This window comes from Mustela erminea, chromosome 8 (genome assembly GCF_009829155.1).
Source record: "Mustela erminea isolate mMusErm1 chromosome 8, mMusErm1.Pri, whole genome shotgun sequence".
In the NCBI taxonomy this organism is placed as follows: domain Eukaryota; kingdom Metazoa; phylum Chordata; class Mammalia; order Carnivora; family Mustelidae; genus Mustela; species Mustela erminea.
Window position 1 is genome coordinate 58,620,464 of NC_045621.1, and position 12,640 is coordinate 58,633,103.

General features: G+C 37.8%; 1 long non-coding RNA gene across 1 annotated transcript; it reads left to right on the forward strand.

Annotated features, from left to right (window-relative positions):
• The first annotated feature begins 5,686 nt into the window (after positions 1–5,686).
• Positions 5,687–12,290, forward strand: LOC116597689. Its single transcript, XR_004288738.1, has 3 exons — positions 5,687–5,782; positions 7,479–7,535; positions 12,168–12,290. It is a non-coding gene; the product is annotated as an uncharacterized LOC116597689 (long non-coding RNA).
• The last annotated feature ends 350 nt before the right edge of the window (positions 12,291–12,640 follow it).

Sequence of the window (12,640 nt, forward strand, 5' to 3'; positions counted from 1 at the left end):
TGACTCAATCGGTTAAGACTCGACTTTTTTTTTTTTTAAAGGCTTTTGGTGTCTTTATTTTCTTTGTTTTCTGATTTTTTTTCTTTTTCTTTTTTCTTCTTTTATTCCTTTTCTTTTTGTTATGTAAGGACTTCGACTCCTGATTTTGGCTTGGGTCATGATTTTGGGGCCCTGGGACTGAACCCCGTTCAGGCTCCATGCTCAGTGTGGAAGTCTGCTTGTCCCTCTCCCTCTGCTCCTCCTCACTCTCTCACATAAGTAAATAAGTAAATAAAATCTTAAAAAAAGAAATTTATAAAGTAATATAAAATTTTACTAGATATCAAAGAAATGCAAAATAAAATTTAAAAATGGGATATTTTTCATTTAATGGATTGGCAAGGATTTAAAAATGGCAGCACAGCCTCTCTCAATCATCTGATAGTAGAAGAAATTTCATAAACTTTCTGGAGTGCAGTTGAGGAGTAAATATCAAAAATATGCATTCCCTTTGGGATAGTGATTCTATTTCTGGTAATGTACTTTAAAGAGGACATTAGATAAGTGTATGAAGTTGCAAATACAAGACTATTGCTGAAACTTAGTTGACAATATTGAGAAACTGAAAACGATCTAAAAACCTGTCCAAAGGGAATTAGACAAAGCCATATGGAACATATCAAGATGAATGATGTAGGTCTACATTTATTGACTTGGAAAGCATCAACAATCCATTGTTTAATATATATGGTATAATCTCATTTTCATGAAGAAGAGACAGGAAGAGTTTATGTAGGTTTATACATAATAGAAATTCTGGAAATACATGCTTCAGAGCATTGGGCTCCCCAGTGGGGTGTGGTGAGCATAGTCTTTCCTGGAAGCAGAAAAGGAGAGCATTATCTATAACATATTTATAAACAGTAATAAAAGCCACTAAAATCGGTCTGCTTTTTTATTGCCACTGTGTCCAGTAATTCTAAACAATTTTAGTGATAAAATATTCCTTCATCCTGAAGCAGACCACTGCACTTCCAGTATACCCCATACTTGATATGCCATTCCATCATGAGACTGTGAGAGACCTGAGCTAAAATCAAGAGTAGGAGGTTTAACCTACTGAGTGCCCAGGCACCCCAGATTTTAAAAACAGTGAAGGAGCTGGAAGTGGATACAGAACTCTCAGTAGCACACCTCATGTCACATCATTCAGGAACTCACCTACAGCTATCCTGAGTAAGACCAGTTCTTTTATGTTATCACAAAAAAATCACTGGCCTTGACCTTGATCTATAAAGTCTTAAACCTACACATAAATTTTTTTATGTGTCTAGTAGATGGTATCAGGAAGGATGATAGCAGTGATTTATGGATGAGAAAATAAGAAAGACATTACCAACAAGGACTGAAGTTCCCATTCAACTGCTTTCTTCTCAGTGAGTGTGAATCACTCATTCAGAATTGACTCCCCTCAATCTCCAGGTGTTTTTTAGTTTACCTGTCTTTTTTCCCATAGGTTTTCTACTTTCCAATATCCTATAGCCTGGATATATGTGTGTATTCTCTCTACTGTTTATTCCTCTTTCACTTACAATAGCTCCATTTTGGTTTATTTCACTAATTTATCTTAAGGATATAGAAGCAATTCTTTGGATAAAATAGTGCTTAAAAATATTGCTGTCTAAATGAATGAATGAATGAATGAATGAATGAATGAATGGTAGATACAGATGATATGAAGCTCACCTACTGCTCATAGTGGGTCCAGGCTAGATAATGCTCAAGGAGAACATCTCCAGGTGTGACCAGTAAAGGGTCAAGCTCATTATTGCTAAACAATCAGATATTAACCATTGTTATTTAACAATGGTCATTTAATCCTTGTGCTACTGCTTAAGCGTGCCTTTCGGTTTTGGTCATTATAACATGGAGAATTAGTAATAGGAGACTTTACTGCAGCAATTCAGTCATTTTTTCCTGAGAACTGAGGAAAGATTACTGGCTCTTTATGAGAAGTATCTGTTTTATGGATTAGTAAAGTGGAAATTAGTACAATTCCATGTCTACTTCTTTTTGACATTCTAGTTAGTGAAATTTCAAAGAACATGTAATCTAATCAGCATTGCATTCCACTCTGATAATTTTTCCAGTAACTTGTAGTTTAAAACACACACACACACATACACACACACACACGCCCATGCCAGAATTGTTGGCCTATATTTTGACAAGTGATTTGCCATGCTCTCGGTGAACGGCTTGCCATCACAAAATTTGAATGGCAAAGCTGAACTGATGTAGGCAAGGAGTTGTATACGTCGTGCCTGTGGGCTCTGAAAAGCCTGGGGGGCTGTTTGGACCCTCAGATGTCTCCTCATCCAGGTTCACACTGATGAACTATCACAGACGAGGGAGCTGTAAAGAAGGATGAAGGGCGTAGTGGGCAAGAGAAAGGAAGAGCACAAGAGGTTGGATTCTGTGGAAACCACAAAAGCTATTCAGGCATTAATTTATTGCCCCACAACATGAGGCCACAAAAACTGGTTATAGTGAGGCATGAGCTCAAACGCATAATTTCTCTCCTGATGAATACCGAAGGCTAAAGAAACTTCTATGATACCAAAGTAGGCTCTTTTATTCTTTAGTAACCTCATTCTTACTGTCGCAGGAAAAACGAGCAACATTCCCTTCGCCCATGTAAACCTCCATCTACTAACGGAAGGCAAAAGAAAAGCCCCTTTGCTGAATGCAGGAGGTCATGCTCGCCTGCAAGGAGGCTTGCTCTAGTTTTGCTTTTAATTAACTAAGAGAATAGCCGATGTGTATTATTATATACTCTCAAAAGGATTTTCAGGGCCTGAAATACTGCGTATACCAGAATCTTCTTACCACTGTGATTCTCACAATTTGTCCTTCACTAAATGTGACGTCCCTTCTTTGAAAAACCTCTAGTCATTGACCTCTTGGTGCTGTGTATTGAGTATCACCATAGCGTCAAAACTAATATTTCACTGAAACACAGAAACTTCCATGGCTTTAGTATTTCTAACATAGCTATATCTTAGTTATAGACACAATAAAAATACTCAAGAGAAAAACATATTTTCTAGGATACTTTAGGAGAATACCCATCTGCTCTATAATTCTTTTCTACCACCCCTCTGAATTTTACCAAGACCAAAGAGGCAGCATGATTTTTGAAGAAAAGAAATATTGCCTATCTTTTGTAATATTTTACCTAACCTTCTAACTTGAATGTACAGTAAAGTTTTTCTGGAAACAGTTTTTCTGGAACACAAAGCACTTTAATCATTATATTGCTACAGTCTGTGTAACAATTAACTAGTAGAATACTTCATTTATCAAACAAGTCACAAGAAAATTCATTAAGAGACCAAATAAGATGGAGAATCAATGTCTCCTAACTTTCAATTCACATCTAAGAACTTATGACCACATCTTACTTATGGGACTTACAATGTAAGGGAAATAATGGGAATGATGGCTTCCTTCTTCCACATTCATGGGATATAATGGTCTTACCTATAACAATAATCAACTCATTATGATTTTAAGGTCTAGAACAGAACCATCAGCCATACTGTACAGAATGATTTGTCATTAAACTAATGAATGAATAAGCATGTGTGTGTGTGTGTGTGTGTGTGTGTGTGTGTGTGTGTGTGAAAAACAGAGATGTGAAGTCATCAAAGAAGGCTGAAGCAGAAATAGTAAAAACCAACATCCCCCAGGAAAATAATCTCAGGTACTTGAGAATCAAAGATCTTAAGGTGGTAGACGTTTTAAGACGAGGGGGAATCTAGATTTCTCTCTTCAACAGGATTGATTTTCCCCTTCTTACATTTCAACCCAATGAGGATTAATCCCATTTTTTACCATACCTTTTACTCAGTTGTCAGTTTTATCTCTGTGTAAGACGTGATATGGGAAAAGAAAGATAATGAGACTGAACAGACATGAAAGAGAGGGTCAGAGAGAGCTCTGGCCTTGTTCACATGTGGGGAGGTAGATTTATAATGCACAGAAATGAACCACTGACTCCTGCTTTTCCCTCTTCTCCCTTCAAACACTGTCTATAATTTTGCTTTGGTAGAAGAGAGGCTACTTTATATTCTTTCTTGATGGAAAGAGGTCTTAAGGTAGAGAGATGCAAGCAGGGTTTAGTTTGTGGATGGGGTTGGGGGTGGAGAGAAGTTACTCTCAAGAGACAACACCTGTAGGGAGGGGAAGAAGGCAGGATGGGGCGGAGAGAGACACTGACCTGTGGAACTATTGCAAGGGAAGCCTAGTCTACTCGGTAGTTGAGAGGGCCCTTCAGAGTTTTTCCAAGTGGAGAAAAGGGGGACAGGCTTGTGTCTCCTCATTGGTCTGTGATTTGGCGTCAGGCCACTGCCAAGAAGACATAATCCTTGGGAAGGCAGCTCCCCATAGCTTAGGGTAATACCTAGGGAGGGAGGCAGCCATATTCCCAAGCCCAGGGGGATGAGTACCCTGGCCCTGAAGAGGGGATCTGGGCAGAGAACCATGTGCTTATTATGTATTTATTATGTTCTCTCACAAGTAATTGTTTTCATCAGATAGAAAGATAGGCATGGCTGCAGAGATAAGAAGACATTGGAGAATTAAGAGAAAATAAGAGAATTCAAAGTTAGCTAGTGACTTGCAAGAAGAAATTGGAATTTCATGTTTAAATGGCATTTTTCTTTACATCTGTCTTAAAAAGTAATTAGAATTGCTCTATTCATCACCGTGCCTACTAACCACGTGTCTATTGAGCACTTGAAAACATGGCAAGTCCAAATTGAGATGTGCTAAAAGCATAAGATACACACCGAATTTGGGGAGGATTGATAGGAAAAAAGATATGAAGTATCTTATCAGCAATTTTTATATTGGTGACATGGCAATGTAATACTTTAACTGTATTGGGTTAAGGTATGTTGTTAAAATTAATTTCATCTGTTTCTTTCAACTTTCTTAAATATTGGCAAACTTTAAATTATTTATGTGTTTTGCCTATCTTGCATTGCACAGAGCTGATCTAGACTAATCTTCAAGTCTGACAGAGGGGTCATTATCCCAGGCACAGCCTAAGACAGAGTATTATCGGAAAGGGCCACAGAATGATGAGTTCAGAAACCTCCGCATTCTCAGAAACTCACTTCCCTGGCCTTTCAATTTTTTTTTTTTTTATTTGTCAGGGACAGAGGGAGAGAGAGCGAGCGAGCACAGGCAAACAGAGAGGCAGGCAGAGGCAGAGGAAGAAGTAGGCTCCCTGCCGAGCAAGGAGCCCAATGTGGGACTCGATCCCAGGATGCTGGGATCATGACCTGAGCCGAAGGCAGCCGCTTAACCAACTGAGCCACCCAGGTGTCCCTTCCCTGGCCTTTCTAGAATGGCCAATGCCAAAGCACCTTATTTAATTCTTGAGAGGCCAAGACAACACCTGGGTCTATAACCAGTTCGTCCCCATTGGTAGAGTGAGAATCGATATAGGAAGTAGCCATCCCTCTTGAGAACCAGAGACTCTGGGAGGTAAAAAGTGCTTGCTTTACTCACAAAGGGGAGATTCTGACTCATTTTAAACCTTTTCTTCAGGACACGGAATTGTATCCACCACAACTCAGTGATTAATGTGGGTGGATTAGAAAACAGCTAGAGCCCCGGAAGCCAGGTCTTGGGCGCAGTAAAATAGTCCCTCCATTTGCCGGGAATATGACCCGCAGGCGGCACTCGATGACGATCAAGCAGAAGCATGAGTCATAATGAAAGCAAAAAGAAGGTAACATAAAGAAATTACTTGTAATTTGTTTCTATCACCAACTGTGCTGTACTTTTTTATTTGTTCTGTTTATTGTCATCAGTTCCATACCAGCCACGATTTTTTCAGCTCGTGATTTTATTTCAACATCATCCAGCTTCGCTCATTGCTTCCACTCGCACTGCCAGTAACCAAGGCCAGATGTTCATCACCTCAGACTCAAAGGCTCCAGCTTCCTCCCAGTTTTTCTATCTTTAATATGATTTAGCGTGGTAGCCCTTTGCAGATCGTCTCTTCTACAACATATTGCTCTACTGCTCAAATATCTAGAATGACTTCATATTGGTTACCCAGTCAAGCCCGGATTCACTTTGGTATTCCGATAGATGTACAAAACATGTTTTCTTCTTCCTTCTTCTTTATTACCTACACTTAAAATGCACTTCCTACTCTTCTTCCCTTTGAAATTATTTTGACAGCTGCCTGGGTGGTTCAGTTGGTAAACCTCTGCCTTTGGCTCAGGTCATAATCCTGGAGTCCTGGAATGGAGCCCTGCATGGGGCTCCCTGCTCACCTGAGAGCCTACTTCTTCCTCTCCCTCTGCCACTCCCCTGCTTATTCTCTCCCCACCCCCTGCCCCCCCCCCCCCCGTCAACTAAATAAATAAAATCTTTTTAAAAATGGAATTATTATGAAATATGAACATCAAATATATATAAGGCTTTATTCAAATTCCTTACTCTAATTTAGAATTTCTTCTCCGTTGATCCCTGACTTTTCTGAATTCTATAATACCTATAATTTGTATACTACATGATTACTGTTATGTTCATATCTTTTTTTCTGATTACTTTGTGTCTATAATCATTGAACTCTCAACCAATTAGTTAGCTCCCTAAGATCAGAGATTACATCTTATACTTCAAATCAGAAAAATAAATTAATATTTACTGAATGTTTTCTTCCTATCAGTCACTGTAAAATGTGTTTAACATTTGTTATCTGGAATTCTCTGTAGCCAGTTTTCCTTGTGTGTGTGCTTTCCCTTTATTGTTTCCATGTTGCCCTGCCAGATTGCCCTGATGCCAAATACTCCAACCGAAGTAGGGAAGTAGCAGATTTACTGGTGCTTTGGGACAATGATGGTGGAATTTCCACTGGTAATTTCTACTTGGGCTGTAGCCTCCTGCTTTGCTCCTGGAATTCCCTCTCACTTTAAAATTTTCTTCCTTTCTCTCTAGCTCCTTCTAACTGATCTTGTTTTATGCAAAAACAGTTTAGCTATTTCTTTGATTCATTTACAAATGGAGCTATAAGGAGGTCTCATTTTCAAAAATAATCACACACATTAGGGGGCTCCTAAAACAAAGATTGATCTCTTTCTCTGAGAGGTATTCTGAGAGTGTTAAGTCATTACAAAAATCTATTATACAGACATTTTCTCATTTAATCCTCTCAATAATCCATTACATAGTCTTTCATAAAAGATAGGAATTTGTGGTTCAGCTATTGGCATTATAAAACTGATTTGTTTGGATTTAGGAAATCAAAGTATCTAGTTATGAAATATATTCTGTTTGTTTCTAAGTTGTTTGGTTAGAGAATCGGTCAGATGCATTTGAGTCATTTCCTGTGTGAAATACAATGTTTATACATAACAGTAGCTTGATATTTGAAGATTATAACTTCTTGCAAACTAACTCTCATATTTCTTTAGATATGACTCCATGAGTGAGTCCAGTCCGGTGGAGAGACCACAGAGCAATTTGAACAGGTAAAATTTAATATAAATAATTATTAACTATAATGGGATTTGAGTAACAGAATAAACTAATAAATAAAAATAACTCTATAGAATACAGAAATAGGGGCTCCTGGGTGGCTTAGATGGTTAAACATCTGCCTTCTGCTCAGGTCATGATTCTGGGGTCCTGGGATCGAGTCCTGCATTGGGCTCCTTGCTCAGCAGGGGGCCTGCCTCTCCCTCTCCCTCTGTCTGCCACTCCCCCTGCTTGTGGTTCCCTCTCTGTCAAATAAATAAATCAAATCTTAAAAAAAAAAAAAGAAGAAATAGCAGAGATATGAAGCAGCCACTTCCCTTGTGCTTGAGATAGACAACCCCACACTGAGATTCAGAAGTTATTGGAAAGAGCAGCCATAAGATATTGAAAGTTAAGAATTTGCCAAGGTGCCACTGGAACTTGCTGTAAGTCTGACTTCTGGAGCTTGCTGGAAATGTGCCAACTGGGTCCCAGGGAAGGGTGTTCATGGAGACACTGTACACAAAGTCAAGGAGATGCAGAGGCTGGCCACTGAGTACGGCTGGCTGCCATACAAGGCCCTGGTGCTGGAGAAAGCCCCGTGTGCCACAGAAACCGGATGCTGGAAAAGCCACCTACACTTGCAGAAGCTTGCCACGCACGCGCACCAGAACCAGGAAGCAAAACCCTTTCTTTCTGCATTGTTTCTCCAGCACGCTCTACAAGGAAAGTTTAATGTCAAATAGCAAAGCAAAAATACTCCAAGGGTCCAGATGCATGTTTAGGGATCAGGTAAAAAAGTTGAATTTGGAGATGGCAGATAATAAATTGATAACAAAAAAATTACTTTCACAAAAAATTCCCCACTTTCTTGTATACTTCTAAGGCAGAAAACACCATTTGTGGTTCAGGCATTTATAAAGCCTAGGATAAATGAACAGAGACAGGAAAAGAAATGAGCAAGTAAGATCATGTTGATTTACATTATACAAGGAAGAGTCTGAGGAAAGAGTAGGGGAAATTAAAAAAAAAAAAGAATACAGGAAGGCTTCAAGAAGATAATTTTGAGATTTGAAGAGATATTGATATTGGGTTTCTTCCAAATACAACCCTGTGTTGAGAGAAGTCACAAACAGGAACAGCTTTATTTGGGGAACCATAACATTTTAAAGCTTTTCGAGTCCTTCAGACTTTTAAACCTCCTGATTATTTTTCTTTAACATATTGAAGATTAAATACAACAAAACTTGGTCTAATATCCTGCACGTAAGTATTTACTAAATCTTTGGTGCTATACTTATTATTTCTTAATCAGCCAGTCCTGATGCTGCACGGTAATCCTCTTACTTAGTTTCTAATTAGTCATTTTCCATTCATCAAAGCATGTTGGAACCCCTGACTGCTTTCCTTAAGTTCTCATGTCCATCCTCAAATCTAAAGCCCAACTCAGAGGCGTCTAGGTGGCTCAGTGGGTTAAGGCCTCTGCCTTCGGCTCAGATCATGGTCTCAGGGTCCTGGGATCGAGTCCCACATCGGGCTCTCTGCTCAGCAGGGAGCCTGCTTTCTCCTCTCTCTCTGCCTGCCTCTCTGACTACTTCTGATCTGTCAAATAAATAAATAAAAATCTTAAAAAAAAAAAATAAAGCCCAACTCAGCTGATAGTCTAGTGGCTGATGCTGGTAGAAAAACATCACCAGCCTTCTACCTCTGTGCCTTTCCACTCGATCTTTTATTCATATTTATTTTTCCTGCTTCAACAGCAGCAGAAACATCTATCCTTCTACCTAATCTTCATCCTTTCCTTTCCTCTTGATTTCATGCTCTTCCTTCTTCCTATGCCTATTGTGGCAACAGTTATGCCCTCTTCTCTCTGAGTTTTGAATTTCTCCCTGTTTCTTGGCTCTTGCTCCTCAGTCTGTAAACACGCTTAAAACTTTGGATTCCCTTTCAAAATTTTCTCATTTTTTTCTGTCTCTTTTTCACAGTACTCACTTAAAGATCTTCTATACTTACTGCATCCATTTCTTCACCTCCTCAAATTCACTCTTTGTTGAAGACTGTCTGCCAGGCCTGCTTGGTAGATGCTTTCCTTAGCCTAATCACATAGTGTAGTCAAACTGAGCACTCATTATAAAGCATATTTTAAACCTTTTTAAAAAGTACCCTAATCTCTGGATATTGTCAATGAAGATGGACGTGATACCAACTATCCATCCGTCCATCTGTCCCAAACCAAACAATGATTTTCTAAGGATTCTTTTTCCTCAGATGGTTCCTCAGAGGATGACTGCTGGGCCAGTGCTAAGGCTTTTGTCTGGGAGAATGTTGGAAAAATAAGACTGAGTCTCAAGACATCTCTTGATCATCCATCTTGGATGTGACCAGAATACAATCATTCCACACTCCCACCTCTGGCTCCACTTATTTGGGTAAATAAAGCTTAGTCATATTTTAAATCCAATGGCATGTTTATCTGTAAGATATTTCAAACTTATACACTTCAAATAAAAAGTGTTTTATTCTAAACATAGTTAAAACTACTTTTCCTTTTCTAACCATATTTGATGGTAAAATTCTCTTTTATGGATTATCAGGTATTCTCCATTTTCTTATATCTAGGTATTATCCATCCTCAACTCTCCCACCCCTGAGATGAGAAAACTCTAAAAAGCACTTTGAAAAATCTCCTGGACATGACACAATCCAATGCAATCTTCTGTCTTCCCTCTCTCTGGGGAGTAATTCTCTCCTTCCCTTCCCAGCCTCCCACACTGATACTTGTGAACATGGCTAACCCTGTAAGTGAATCCTAAAAGCAAGACCTTATTTTACTCATTATTGAGTAAAAGATCTTCACTATTAGGTAAAAAAATCTCATGAGCAAGATCCTTATTTTACTTAATACAGTCTAAAATATAGTACCTTATAATTAGCAGGACTTAAAAATATTTATGAATAGAAAAATAATTGGTTGTTTATTAGATAAATGACTCTCCCTCAGGTAAATTTGTTTTTCCTTATTTGTTTTTATTCTTTGCCTATGTGCTATAGTGTGACTATCTCCTTAATTTCTTTGCTTCTATTTCATTTGGCTTCTATTGATTACTTCTTTACCTTCATTGTAACTTCTTTTTCGTCTCCCGCATGGAACACAACATTTTACATGGAATGACATGTTTTAGTTTGTTTCTTGAAGTTATTTGAGTTTTGCATTTTATCCCAAAATAAAGGAGTGATGAAAATAAAACACTCAACTAAGCTGCCTGTTAAAAACTTTAGGGCCTAACTGATCTTTCTCCTGAGGTTAGTAGCTTTCAATAAGAAAAATCATATAGTCTAGTTAAGCCATACAGTTTAATTATTTTATATATATATGTTTATATATATTTTATATATACATTTAATTATTTTATACACACACACACACACACCATATAGTCTAATTAAACACAAGAAACATCATTCTTAGAGAAAGATTTGGGATATGCTTGTCATATCTCTTGTCATGAGATAAATCCTTGAAAGTTGCAATTTTGAACCCAACAGGTTATCACAATTATTAGAATAAACTGTGTAAAGTACAGTTGTGAAATTACAAACCTGTATAAAATGCTAAGAAAATAAGTAAATTTAACAGTGGGAACATTGGTGTGGTACTGAGTTGATATTGGTCTCAGGTGGGCAACCCTGTCCAAAATAACATAACACTGCATCAGTTGTTTTGGTCATGTTAGTACTATACAAATCCTTTCAGCTTGATGAATTATGATCATTTTATGGCCGTTAAGGGATTCAAAATGAACGAACTAACCACCCAGCAGTCCACTCATCCTATGTGTTTACAATAAAATGCAAACACATTAATAAGAGACAGCCGAAGACAGGGTTTGAAGGAAATATTTAAGTTGAAAAAAATGCTCCTCTTTGGTTCAGTATTATTTTATATAACGACCGAATTAAACACCTACATTTCTTTTGTAAGTGTCAACATCAAGGCCATTTATGAAATCAGTATGTAAAAAAATATATATACTTCGTCAAATATATTCAAGTGAAATAGTGCCCCAAATATATTCTGACAACTGGATGGCTAAATATTACTTCCTATAATCCTGTTTCTCTTCCCAAGGCCCCACGTAGGATTTGGCCTTTAATTTGGATTTAAAATCTATGAACTAATAGGGCTCACAGCCAATTTCTTCTTCAAATGAGATGCTTATGGGATGATTAATTTCATGTAAAGAGGAATTTGGTAATACTCCATGTGGAAAATATCTAAAAATTACCAAAAAAATGTCTGCAATGCTTTCCATCTGTATTTCCTATTTTCTAACCTATGACCTGAGTAAAAAGTTTAACGATTTAGAAACAAATAAAAGACAATCACCATTTGTGTGAGACAGAAATTACTCTTGACATCGTACAACCCAATCTCTCTCCCTCTCTCTATCTCTCTCTCACTCTTTTTCATGCAATTGTTGACCAGGTCAGTATAACAAGATTGTCACATTATTCTTTAAGGTAAAGACAGAATCTAATTAAAATTATATCTACATAATAGACCTAGTTAAGTCCTATAACCACTTAGTAAATACATGTTGATCTTTTTATTTACATTGATACCTATTTTTCTGCCCTGCCCATAGTTCTGGACATTAAATCTTCCTTCTGTTGACACAGAATAGCATATTCATAGCCATCTTGATCCATTACAGCCATCACTTCTTGGGATAAGCCCTCTAGGCTAAAGGTATGTATCCTATTTAATATCAAACATAGGTCTAAAGTTAACTATTTTTATGCTAATCTTACAGCTGCTCTATTACAACTGCTGCTGCTTTTCTGGTCTAAACATTAATTCCTACTAATTGCCAAATGATAGGTATGTTCCATGCAATATGTGAATTCTTATGGCAGTCCCTCAAGGTTGTTGATATTAATTCCCTGTAGTCTCAGAGAGATTAAGTGACTTGCCCAAGTCACAAACCTACCAAGGACCCAAACCCCATTATGTCTCAGTCCAGGCTCTCCCTATAAAAACAAAGACGAAAAATTGTATATCTAGTATGACAAATAAAGGAGAAATTCACAAACTGGAAGAGACCGAAGAAGCTTATAG